This window comes from Bidens hawaiensis, unplaced genomic scaffold (genome assembly GCF_021521415.1).
Source record: "Bidens hawaiensis isolate Kalapana, Puna unplaced genomic scaffold, B.hawaiensis_p1.1 tig00019313_1, whole genome shotgun sequence".
Lineage (NCBI taxonomy): Eukaryota > Viridiplantae > Streptophyta > Magnoliopsida > Asterales > Asteraceae > Bidens > Bidens hawaiensis.
Genome location: NW_027492924.1, coordinates 264,498 through 279,140, shown reverse-complemented (window position 1 = coordinate 279,140; position 14,643 = coordinate 264,498).

Here is a 14,643-nt window from a genome sequence, read left to right as displayed (position 1 = left end):
TATGTTCGTTTACGTTTGTTTGTTTATGCTCGCAGGTTAAATGTTTGTTTTAAATTTTTATAATATTTTATTTGTAATAACAACCTAAGAGCAATCACAATTCGTCCATCAAATTTAGTGAGTGAGGTTTTATAATATTGAGAGTGATTTAGGGTGTTGTGAGTGGAGGAGAGAGAAAATACGGAGAAATATATTTTCAAATTCTAAATTATTCTAAAAATTGCTAATCGTTAATTAAAAAAATGATACTTTTTCTTTAATATTACAAAAATACGAATTATGCTTTATTTTTTAAGTCGAAATCGGCCCAAGTTGACCGACTAGATGTGATTCTGGCTGAGGTTGACCAACTTTGATCGATCCTTAATAACTATGCGGAGTTAAAGAAACTCGTTTCGGTGCCATACCTTGTAGCGAGTACTCAGTCTCCTACTTTTACAACATTGATTTAACTGAGAATGAGAGAGAAAATATGGCGTGTTTTAATGTAATTTTGGATTTGACTATAGCGGAAGGGATGTGAATGCTCTAACATTTAAAATGTATTGTTTTATTATTTATGTTTAGTTTATTTCCTTAATTGTTTGTTTTATAAAGTCTTGTTTTAACTAACAATTCTAACTTGTGCTCCGTTAATATTATCAAAATAAAACCACTGATTGAGGATGATTATGTTTATGATTATTATCTCAACTACTTAAGTTTATATTTACTTAAAGTGAAAGTGTCTAATGTTTTGGATAAAGAATGTTCTTGTTGTGAAACAACAACCTATTAGCAACCAACACTCATAGTAGATAAATATTAAAACATAATAGAAAGAGAGAGAGATAGTAATGATGAATTGAGAAAGTCTTCTCATTGAGTATGTAAGATCAAATGAAAGAACCCTTTATTTATGAGAAAATTCCCAGAATCAGCATTTATGAAAACAAATTTCTAGTTTTAGGTATCATTTGCAAAAAATTCTTGAAACAGGTATTATAAACTAGTCGTGGCGAATAGTTTGTAGAACCAATTAAAACTTACCGTGTGTCCTTAAACTAACCGTAACAAGCACGCTCACTAATCATTTACTCGTCAAGACTAAATAAGTTCCATGCCTCGTAATCAACGCCACGAGTAATTCATAAGTCCTTTAGTCGCGACGATTAGTTTACCCGGTTTGCATTCCTTACACGAGTAGTTTAGTAGTAGTTAACTCATCGCGACTAGTTTAACCTTATAATCTACTCGACGCGACTAAAGGACTTATAAATTACTCGTGGGTGTTGATTACGAGGCATGAAACTTATTTAGTTTTGACGAATAATGATTAGTGAACGTGCTCGTTACGGATAGTTTAAGGACACGTGGCAAGTTATAATTGGTTTTTACAAACTACTCGTTACGACTAGTTTATAATACCTATTTCTAGAATTTTTTGCAAACGATACTTAAAACTAGAAATTTGTTTTTATAAATGCTTATTTTGGGATTTTTCCCTTTATTTATAGAGTCATAATATTAATACAAACTTAATTGTAAGGTAGGGGTTAGAATGTTGATAGTCATCAAATCATAATTGTTCTTAACACTCCCCCTTGACTATCCATGTGATAAAGAAAATATATGTTTTTGATGTGGCCTCATTAAAAACCTTACTAGAAAAAGCCATTTGGACAAAACCATAGCTAAGGGAAAAAGAGTGCAACACGTATAATACTCCCCTCATTTATGCATCCTTTAAGTGACGGGTTCCGATCTTCTGGGAAAGTGTGTTTAAGATTTTTGTAATTTACAGTCCGCCGCTTGATCTTATAATGTACACTTCCTTATTTTGAGGATGATGTACAATCTTCGTCTATGACTTGTAGTGCCTCATATTGTAAACAAGTGAGTTGTAGTGCCTCATCTTGTAAATAAATACCATAAGATCCATGACTTTGCTACATTACATTCCCTGCATCAATATGACTAACCAAACCCTTTTTACGGATTAGTAAAATATAAACTTATATATGTCACACCTTGCATGTATCAAATATTTATGTTTAGCTTATTTTGTTGTCTCTTCACTTGAAACAAATTATATCTTACCAATAAATATAAATAAATAATATATCTAGTTGTGCAATACTAGCAAGAAATATTGCATCATTAACTATGATACTTCTAGTCGAGTAACTTTCATTTCTTTAAGGAATTGTTATCATTTTAATCCATTCCTTGAAGTGAATGTGATGTGATACAATAATCACAGTAAAGTCCATGATCATGGGAATTAAAGAAATTGTTATGTTACCCATGCCAATAACGAGATAATTATGTTAATACTGTGATAATTATATAATGATCGTTATAATGGTCATGATCATGGTAAATAAGCAAATTTTAATGACCCTCAAATTGATAATGAGATCAGCCATATTAAAATTATAACTGACCACAAGAAGTGGCACACTAATGGAGTGATTATACGAGAAGTCGAGAATAAGGTACATGTTACGTGTTTTAACCCAAATGTTTGAAATGATAATACATTATTATTATGCATATTTTTTTGTGTATTAAACAAACACGAGTGATACTAAAGCATATATGATCATAAGATAGAAATTATAAATCATGAATATTTATTATATTGGCTTGACCGGTTAGACCATTCCGATTCATGGATGATGTGAAACTATTGAAGAACCAGAAAATTCTTCATGATAATTTAAACATACAACGCTTGCTCTCAAGGGGAATATAACTATTATCCAACTAAGTTGGTTGTAAATCCCTAAATATTCTAGAAATGATTGTATGATATGAATATCCCGGCATGATACCATTTAGTGTTATAAATCGATGCATCGTCTAAATGGTTATCAAGCTTGCAACTTACGTTTGCGTGATTTGTGGCTTAGCTAATAATATAGCAAGCACATTATTATTCCAGGTTGGCATGTTGAGTTTGGTAATAATATTCCCTAATTTATGTTCATACACAAGTTTTCTTTTGTTGAGACAATTACCAAACATCTACAATTGATTGCAAAACTAATAATCATGAGAGTAAAGGTTCGTGTTTATGTATGGGACCATATTATGAACAAGTTTCAATGGTAATTCACATCAAAGCCTACAATTTGTTATGTTTTCTCCCCATTACAAATGGTTTTTTGTCAAGAACCAAGTATTTCCATCTTAAGTTTTTTTTTATTATTGTGTGATATATGTTGTAATTTCTCTACCAGAACACACAAAGATGGGACCTCAAATAAGGATGAAATTCATCATTAAAAAAAATATGTAAATCCTTAGATTATAATAGTCAAACTGATTGGTGTCTTTGGCTCCACTAAATAATTTAATATAATACTAGGTTATTAACCCCGTGTACTATACGAGTGGAAATTAGTAAAATTTATATTAATATGAATAGATAAATTTACATATATATAAGTAAAGTCAGTTTCTAAGTAATCATAATTTAATTTGAAGGAATTATTAATTTATATTATTAATATAAATATTAGTAAAATCATATATTATTACACTATAAATAATGCATTTCATAAATAGTTAATAAAAAGAAGTGGTTCAGAATTTGAAAATAATACTAATACAATTAAAAGAAGCAAGTCGTCATCTTCATTCAAACCCCATAACTGATCCCAAACCTGATGATCAAAATTTGATTTTTTTTCATGCCATACTATTGGAAAAAAAATAAACTTAGGGTTTTGATTCATAATAAAGAGACAAGTAAATTGATGGCTTAAATACCTTGACTGATACATGATTCGAATGATGACGGCAGGGGGGAAGCTAAATACAGAATAGAAAACGGTTGGGTGAAGGGAAGCATTTGTCAATTGGGGTGTGTGCTCGAAAAAGAGGATAAGTCGGTATTTAAAATGGTCTAAAGAAAACATATGCTTTAAGGCTAATAATGACAATTATTAATCAGTTTCATAAGATAGTCAAAACTTTTTATGATGAACCGACAATTTAGTTCATTCCGGTTTAAATTTAAATGAATGCAATAATTATTATAATTATTACTACAATTCAACTTTCTTTAATTATCTATAAATCGTAACCGCCTTATGTTTTAACTTTACTTGAATTTTCATTTAGTGATATAAGTCACTTACTTTATAACAATCATCCAATATTATGAATAAGTTTCAGAATATAAAAATTATTAAATTTAACATAATTAAATTGTTAAATTTGAAAAGCACATTTTTTACAAAATCATACAATAAGAACAGGAATTATCAATTATCAATTTTATCAACTATATCATATAATTAAGAAACGGGCCATGAAATATTCGGATTAAATGGGTCATGGTTTATAAGATACAGTATAGGGGTGCATTTAATAGGATTTTTTTTTAATTTAATATAAAATTATTTTAATAGTAAGAAATTTTAAGGTTGCAAGTTATTTATGGAAAATAGTCAAGTTAACTAATAGGAAGGTGTCATTTGCTTAAAAAGGGTCTTGCTTTAATATAATATATATAGATATAGATTTCTGAACTTGATTCTGAGTCGTTGCGTAAGAAAATCGTTGTGTTAAAAATAATTTAATTTAATTACTTATAATTTAGATTGTTCATAAAAATATTAAAAATAATAAATGATGTTTTAAAGATCCGCCTTGACTATAGTAATGCATTGACTATGATTTAAAGATAGTTAATGTATTGATTATGATTTAAAATTTTGTCTAATGGTCATATGATATAAGTTTCCATTCAATATGAATTTAGAATTATTTAAATGTGAATAAAATCTAGGAAGGCTTGATATATTATTTTCTTTTTGAATTATTTAATTGTGAAGAAAATCAAATAAGTACTTGTTATATATAGAAGCAATAAAGTTGAACCAATAAAAAGATTCCATGTGTCCAAAAACTCTATTGATTTAATAGTATAGGTAGATTAGATTTGATTGATCTTCCTTGACATTTCAAACCACTACCACCAATTCTTTAAATAATATAATAAAAATAGATATCATTTATTTACCTTAGAGATGGGAAATAAATTATTAAACCGTAACCCACATAAGTAACCTTACCTAATATGGTTTTTGTTTTTAACCTTGCCGTACCACCAACCCCTAGTATTAAAAGACCAAAATTTCAGAATTCATTATAGAGATTCGAGGATGCGAGTTACCTTATATTGATCAAGGAGCCAATTCCATATTTGGAATCAGTCCAATAACTCTGCTTCAGTAACATCGTTACAAGGATCATGAGATCATCGGTTTTGTGGTGCTGTCGCTGTGGTTGAAGAATTAGTGTTTTTGACCGAGCATGGTCGTGCTGATAACGTGTTGTGAAACAACAACCTATTAGCAACCAACATTCATAGTAGATAAACATAAGAACATAATAGAGAGAAAAAGATAGTATATAATGATGAATTGAAGAAGTCTTCTCATTGAGTATGTAAGATCAAATACAAGAACCCTCTATTTATAGGGTCATAATATTAATACAAACTTAATTGTAATGTGTGGGTTAGAATGTGTATAGTCATCAAATCATAATTGTTCTTAACAGTTGTGTTCTTTTTCTTTATTAAATACTAGATGTTTGTTTGCCTTGGTGAAGAAGTTCAATTTCTTAACGGACAAACACGATCAAATTTTAGTTGTTTATAGTTATTAAGTTTATAATATGTTTATATATTATTTATATTTATATAATTTTAAGATTTTAAATAACTTTTTCTTGAGAGTCAGTATCGTATCATGGATTGATATCAAAAAATTTCATGAGCTCAGTGCTAAAATTTTCTTGAGGATCGCTCGAAATTCGCTCACATATATGGTAAAATGAAATTAAAAGGTTATGGGGCATGATCACAACCCATCCTTCAAAAGTAGGCACGCCAATCGTACTAATAATATTTAACAAAATAAATAAAAGATAATAATAATCATCAAATACTAGATAAGGTACCAAACTAGTTATAATAGTAATCGGATAATATGCTTCCACAAGCTGAATATGCTCGGTAAGAATTTCAACCGAAGAGTGCCAAATTGAGCAACTGACAATCGTTTGGTCATGAAAGTAGCCTAGGGGTGGCAAATGGGTTGGGTCGAATAGGTCATGGGTCAAAGCGGGTTAGGGTCGGAATGGATTAGGGTCAGAACTGGTTAATTAAAAGAAGGTTGTTTTGATTTTTGTCAAAACACGTTTTTTTTAACGAGGAAAACGGAAGAAACATTTTAGTTTTCTTTTCGATTTATATTTTGAGTTATGATTTTTTATTGTTTTTTTTTTGAATTTTTCTTTTTTGAGGGGTTTGGGTATGCTTGACAAAACTAGTTGGCGGCTGTTGGCCAGAAGCTGTAACTTTTTAAATATATTTAGGTATTTGGCAAAGTAGCTAGAGCTTTTAATAAACTAGTTGGGTGCCTGCGTGGTACGGTGAATGGGCGTGCAACCTGACATCAACCGTATAATCAGTGTCAGTACATTATTCACCTGATGACAGTGCATACATAACCCGAATGTAGATGTGGAATTTGGGCAAAGGTAGTGCGGGTGTAACCGGTAGAGAAAATCAAGAAGTAAAGCTGAAATATACAGTAATTTCAAATAGATAATTTTTTAAACCAATATGTTTTCCAACCCATATAATTTTCAAAGCAACTCAAATTTACTCATTTGAAATGTTTTTTTTAGTTTGACATTTTTTTCAAAAGCTTAAAACTAGAAGCTCCTAAAAATTTATAAAAGCTCTCTACCAAACATATATTTTTATATTAAGATCAAAAACCTCTCAATCAAATAATAAAAAAATCATAACTCAAAATATAAATAAATAAAAACTAAAATATTTAATCCGTTGTCCTCTTTGAAAATAAAAATACCCCGAGAGATTAAGTGAAACCGAAAAAATCGACGAAAACAAAACAAAAAACCAAAACCTAGCCGAACCCATCCCGTGCGAAAACTCGTGTTGGCTTGAAACCTGATTTGAGCCAAAACATGAACAGAACTCGTTCCAGTCCAAAACACGTTTTGTATCGAAACTTGTCTCATGTGGAAATCTGTGCCACTCAAAAACTCGTTCCGACCCGAACCTGTCACATTTCCTTAGGACACGAACCCACATCGACCAATTTCTTTTAATTTGTTGACCTATTTAGACCTGAAAATAAAAATGTGAAATTTCAAGTGACCCATTTTGACTATTTTAGTTAAAATATCTGACCCAAATCAACCCGTATAATTTTCAAGGCAACTCAAATTGACCTATTTGAAATGCTTTGGGCAAGATTGCCGCATCCAGTAGTAGGCTTAAAGTGAACTTGAAGATGTACTTTGGGCAATAGCATGTTTGTATGAAGTGAAATTTAGTATAGATATTTGGTGCATTGTGTAAAACTGGATGCGCTACTATATGCTTAGATAGTTACACCTCGAAGTGTGTGACTAGGAAGTGTAAACCGAAGGTCGTGAAGTATATACATAATCCAGCGAAGTTCACCACAATTGTGAGCAAGGCATGAAACGCGAAAGGTCGTGAAGTATAGATATAACCCAGCGAAGTTCGCCATAATCGTGAGCAAGGCATGATACTTAGCCTCGTATCACATCTTGAACTATTGTGTGCATTGTTTCTTAAAACTTCAGATGATAAGATAATTGAGTACAAGAAATACAAAATATCATGTGGTAGATCTATAATCATCAAAACATCCAACGTAGTCAACTACCGGATAAAACAAGAATACCAAGGTGAATCTTCAATCTTCACTTATACCTAATAGCATTTTGCCATTTTCATATTAAGTGGCCGAACATAATACTTTCGAAATGGGTAGTGAACTTGTGAGTTGTGACACTGAGCAACAGCATGAAGCCCAATTTGCAGCATTATTGAATATTGATACGTGACTCAGGCCCAAACACCACGGGTCATCCCACCAACACAAAATATGTAGCCCATTAATCACATAAAAGTGATAAAAGTAACCATAACATTTATAGATGAGACGATAATTATTTTCATTACATGTCAAGTCACAATGACCAAATCTTTAAACTTTAACGTACCATAAGCACTATTTATATAATTTTACAACATTAATTTCGTGTGTTTACGTTTAGGTGTTTGTCAAAACTAATGGTCTCGCTCTCCAGAGAAAACAATCATAAACTGCCTTATGTTGTATATAGGTTTGTGTGTTCAGTTAGGATAAGAGTTTTAATATTAAGGGGATAGCATTAGCCGGAAAGAAGATAGGAATGGGTCTGAACACTTTTTTATAGCTTCAACAAGAACGAAAATCCGTCACTTGGACAATATAGTAAACCAACTCATATGAAAACACTTCGGATCGAGTTTTCTTTATTTAATATAAAATAAGAAAACAGTTATAGTATAAATGAGTTTTAATATAAATGGTGTAAAGTTTATTCACATTGCTTACAAGTTTCAACCTCCTGTGTTGTTTTATTAAATTATTATTTCAATAATTTTGTTCAAAACTTAATTCAATACGTCTCATATTTATTGGATTAGAAAAGACAAAAATATGTTGGTTTTGCGAATATCTTAGTGTACAAGGTGTTCAAGAAGAGAGGGCTTTGAAGGTCCATTTGTCCACCCATAACCTCCTTTAAGGAGCATATATTTGTTCCTGGAATATTGACAAAAGCGTGGAATTATTGAGAAGAGTGCCACCCCATTTGTCACCAATCTTTTTCCATTGAATGGCTATAATTTCTACTTTATTGTGGGGTGTGATTTCTTAAATTAAATTTTTTTTATAACTAACCAGTCGAAATATTATATTTTTTAAAATATAAGAAATGTAACGGTATACCATGGAGAAGCAAATACACCTGTTCAAATCATTAAACCGCAAAATGTACTTCGTATAGGCAAATCAACAAGCGGAGTCTGGTAAATGACAAGGGAGGCTATGAGTGTGGGCGGGCGTTTGATCAGGGCACCTTTTTTTAGGCAAAAAAAATTAAAAATTATCCGATGTTATGTATATATATTTTAAAACACCCGAAATCTTATGTTATTGCTATTAATGTTATAACTTCAGGAACAACAAATGTGGTTTTTAAAAAAATCGGATTTTACAATTCAAAAAAGGGGTTGCGCTGCAGCTTGTTGCCCGCTTGCCTTCTGTTTTGATATAATCACTATATTGCTTAAATAATGAAAGTGGAGGGTTTTGTATATCTTATGGGTCAAGTGGACTATTTTTAATACCATGGCTGCAACCTAAAAAAAATTGCTATTTTGTATGTCTTAAACTAATTTCAATATCATGATTTTGCTAATTGTTATGTTTATTGTTATAATTTTAATAGCCGTTTAAAAAAATTAATTTATTATTTAGTTCGTGAATTCTCCGAGACGCCATTGTTACTCCCATGTTTTGGTTTGAAGTTAAAAAATATATATATATAGAGCTGATATGTGTTTTGTTTTCTCTTCTCATGCATACGATCAATGTTTGGACTTTGGATATGGTCATTTTTGTTTTATCAAAAGCCTTAAATTTCAAGATGAATTTGGATCATGAATATATTCGACAATTTTGTTCACCTAAAAAATGACTCGGGTGTCTATTTAACTCAGAGTTACGTAGGATCTGTATTTTCCTTGTAATAATAATAATAATAATAATAATAATAATCAAGAAAAAAAGAACAATCTAGTTATCTTATTTTCAATTAATAATGTATATGTCGTCAATTATATGTTGAACATACATGAAACACCATAATGGGATTATTTGATATTTTGAAGTATGCCCCACCAGGCCACCATAAATTTGTCACTAAGGATGTAGATGGAAGACATGATATTTATGTGAGTGGATGTCACATATCCTGGGTAGTTGGTTGTTCAACCTAAACCCATTTTATCTTTTCTCTCGAAAATACTAAACCGATTGCTAGAGCCTATGTCCGTCCTGGATGTTTCGAGTATTCTTAGCATGTTCAGTTTTTATTGTCATTCCTAGTTTGAGATATATTATGGACTTGATCATTGGAAGTGGGAAGAGTTGTAAGTTAGATCAACCATAAGTGATGCCCGGAATCCCTAGAAAAAATCCAAATTTATCTTATTTTCAAAGTACACTTGGATGATTCTTGAAATCATGGTCATTTATATTAATTTCTTCCATATACACTAAAACCAACATCATTTGGAATCATTTGAAAGAAGAAAAAAAGCTAACATCAAGATACTAAAACCATAAGCTGATCATAACTCGTAAACATGGTTACAACTTACTAAGCAGGTTCAGTTTTACGTTAAAAACTATGTTCTTAATTTATCAAACAATCCTTCATTGTGTTAGTTTTAAATTATTTGAATCATCAAGTTCCCACATGTGTTATGTGAAATCCATATTTTTTTCACCATTTTGTTTTTCATTCTCAATCGGTTTTCATGTTTCTCTCAAATAGTCAAAATTCCAACTACTAGTGACATTTGGACCGCTTTAAAACCCAAGAAACACTGCTTCAACACCATAGTCATGTTAATCTGGTTTAGAGGCAAACACACTGGCAGGGGTCATAGAGGATGAGGGAGTGACGAACTTATTCAAAACCCTTGTTCCTAAACCCAAAACGAAGGACTTCTTCAACATTGTTAAAACAAAAACACCTGAAAGCAAATAATGTTCTTAAAGACTGTTTTAAAATTTTGAAATGACCAAAATACTTATAAAACTAACTGATCAAATTAAGATTGCAAATCAAAACATTAGTTATGAAAGCAAATAGTGTCTAAAGAGACTGAACATGTAAAAATCTTGAGTTGATGGTAACATTTATAAGTTGACCCAAACCTTTGGCGCCATTTATAGCAAATATGCTATTTAATTATTTTTTTTGAAATTCAAAAAAAAAAATAAAGGAGGAAACCTTTATATGAGATAGCAAATTCTACATGGCATGCCACTCAGATTAGTTGATGAGTTGTCACTGAGATTTGGTATCTCGGATAACGGATTGCCTAAGCAAAACACTTGATTGTCATACACCTAGAAACCATTAGTTATACTAAATTAAAAATATATATATATCCTTTTAACTAATTTAATAATAGAAAATTTCCTAACATATAATAGTATTATACTATTATATACTAGTTTTAGAGCCCATGTTACACACGTGATAATTCAAATTATAAAATTATAAGTAAAACAAATAATTACATGACGTATATGAAAAGAAAAATGTATTACATCTATACTTGCATCTATACAATGTGTACATAAATCGATTTTATTTATATCACAAAACGGTTTTTTACATAAACTTAATAAAAAAATGTCCGTGCAAAATCGTACCCGAGAATGCTTCTTTCTATTGAAAAATTCATTCTCGGTGTCATATATGTATAATTGAAAGAATTTTGGTTATGAACCAATTTCAAAAATAAGACTTCTCATACGATAGTAGTTCTAACCACTCAACCTAAATACAAAAGAGGCGTTACTTTTATTGATATATTTATCAATTTACCACCCATCAAAATAAAGTAGGATATTAAATTGTAACAATGGATGATTATCAAGAACTATGTTTTTCTGAGCTACACCATAAAAAAGATTTTGATAAGTTTCAGAGGGCTTATTGACTTTGTCAAAATGACAACATGAAAAATAGCATGTTAACCCATTCAATTTTGTGAATATTTTGTTTCATTTGAGCATAGTTTTGCATGACATGCTTCCCATACAACGTTCTGATCACAATTGAAGGAAAAATCAATGTTGACATAAATATTTGAAATTTGATAAAAGTTAGAAGCATTGATAGGCATGGGAGTGGCATGTCGAAAGTGTTCACAATCTTTTCTTAAGTTTTAATAGTTAAGGGAAAAATAGTCAATTTGTCAAATCTCGAACCTTTTGATTATTTCAAAGAATGCCCATAAAAATAAATTTGAAACTCGAATCATGTTTAAAATTCTAACTTTCATACTTTTGACATTTTAAAGTTAACACTTTGAACCCATAACAAATTTAACGAAAAATCTATTTTGCATTCTCAAACTTTTAAAAATACTCAAAATTTTCATTTTTGACCTGTAACAAAATTTGACCTAAATGTAATTAACTTGTACCAAACAATCTATTTACCAACTTTTAACCCATAAAATCAAATTTAACTTCCACAAAAAACCCAAAACAATTTTCATTTAAGAAACATGATTTGTTGTTGATTAATTCACCAAGTATTTTGAAATATATAGTAAAATAATATGTTAATATTTATATTTATAAATAAATAAATATATATATATATATTATATAAATATAGTGTAAAAGAAGAGTGAATAATTATTAATTTATTACATATATTAGGATATATTAGTTTTGGAGGGAAAAAAAATGTAATAATTAACAAAAACATGACAAATGTCTTTATTTATTTTACTTTATTAAAATATGTAGATAGGTAGATATATTGTTATTATTAATACTGAAAGGCTAATGGAAAAGAAATTAAAAATACACGCTTTAATACTCGATTGAATCTTAAATTCAGCAAAATACAAATATGACTTGGTACTAAGCATATGATGATAATTTTGGAAATATTTTAACGTAATAGTGTCCACGTTTATTTGATAAATATTTTTGGAGATATATTTGAAAGCAATACGTGGTCATGATTCTGCCGACACGCTCTAACGACTCTATCATCAAACACAATTGAAAAGGAACAATATAATATAATTTTATTGTAAATAGTATATAGGTTACCTATATTTTTGACTTTATGATTTATATTCATTAATTAATTTAGCCACGAAAATAGACAAAACAGAAACACGGTAGTTCAACTTCAAGGTGAGAGCACAAATAAAGAATTAAAGATATCGGTTTTTTCTTCACAAATAATAACTTATCTTTAATTTGTTGTCAAAAAATACTTCTAAGTTCATAAATTTACAGTCACGTCCGTAAATTCACAGTTTCAAAATTCAAACCATAAGTTTACGCTTCATTTTTCACCTACTTTGCAAGGTTACATTTACTAGCATAAGATTTTTATATAAGAAATTTAAACTTAAGGTTTCGGTCCGTAGTTATACACTTTCTCTAGCGACTTTCAAACTTTCCCTTTGCATAAAATGTAGCTATGTCGTAATTCTCTTTGATCTTCATTGTACACATTTTAATCAACTTCGGGTGTATATAAAAGGCGTTAAACTTTCAAACAATTCAAACAATCGAGTGAAGTTCATTGACTACATATATATACTGATTAGTTAATGATTAGTCTGAAATTTATAGATTTTCGTCAAATGGGTCTAGTTCACAACCTAACTTAGGTGGGACTCGTGGTCTCAATTTACCACATATAATGATTAGAAAGTGTTGTCCGTAAGGTTGTGTTCTCTTATGTTATTTCATGTTATAATCTAAGTCATTTGCATTTTTATGTGATTTGAAAGTAACAAAGTAATAAAAAAAATAAAGAAAAGGTTTAAAAAGTTCATTGATTTTGGTTAAAATGTTTATAATGTTGATAGCTTAAAAGAGTATGGGAATGTAAAACTTTGAACTATTATTGTATATTATAATTAAGAAGTTTGGCGACGTAACTGTTTTGGTTAAAAATCGGTCTAAGGATCAATGAACCAAATTTGTAAGTGAGGATTTGTGCTAGTATGGATTAATGCGATCAAAGTAACAGTTATAAACGATGAACACATAGATTTATACGAGGAAAAGCCCTTGGTAACTAGTATCCCGCCAGCACAAAAACCTCGGGTAGTGAAAACTATCACTACCAATTATATTGAACTTGAAAAGATTACAAATGGTGGAATAATAGCTGATCGTGAATACAAGTGTTTGCTATGAACTCTCAGTGCTAAAGTGTCGTGTGTTAATCAGCCATGGTTCAATGTATATATATACAAAAAATTATAATGTCTACTAACTAGTTCCTATAAATCCGGCCACGTTTGCTTTACTTTTTCAACTTGACCGTTTAAGAGCTTGGACGAGAAGGGAAGACTAGGTAAAATATCTCATCCACAAGAATAGGGATTTCAGTTAGCACGTGTTTTACCTGCAAAAATAGATTAGAATATAACTGAAGTCGACTGTTGAGGATCCTTGATCCACAGAGAATCCTTAGTCCCGGAAACAGTTGCCAAAAATAGCTGATCCTCAAGGATCAAGAATCCTGGTCCCAACAATTGCCCCCAAACATGATAGGTGTGAACGGATAACAGCTGTCATGTTTATCTCGAGAACTGCATCGCAACCATCGATTAGAATAAGATGTGACCGTCGCCTTTCCAGCCCTTTCCAATCAGCAAAACCACACACAACGACCAGAGTTGGAAGAATAAATTCTTCTTTGTCCTGAGAGACTCTATCCCAAATGTGATCCTTCTATTAATGATTGATTAATTATAATCTTGTTGCTCTTTATGCAGTATCCAACTTCGCAAATCTTGCCGCTGATTCGGACGGTGTTAAGAAGGCAAAGGCGTTTCTGTCTTTGGATCCTTTTGACCGGACCTTCAAGATTGTTGGTGAAGAATTGGGTGATTCAGCTGAGAAGACTGCAAGCTCTTCAGAAACCACGTCCAGTAAGTTATAATTCATTCCTTAATCATAAATT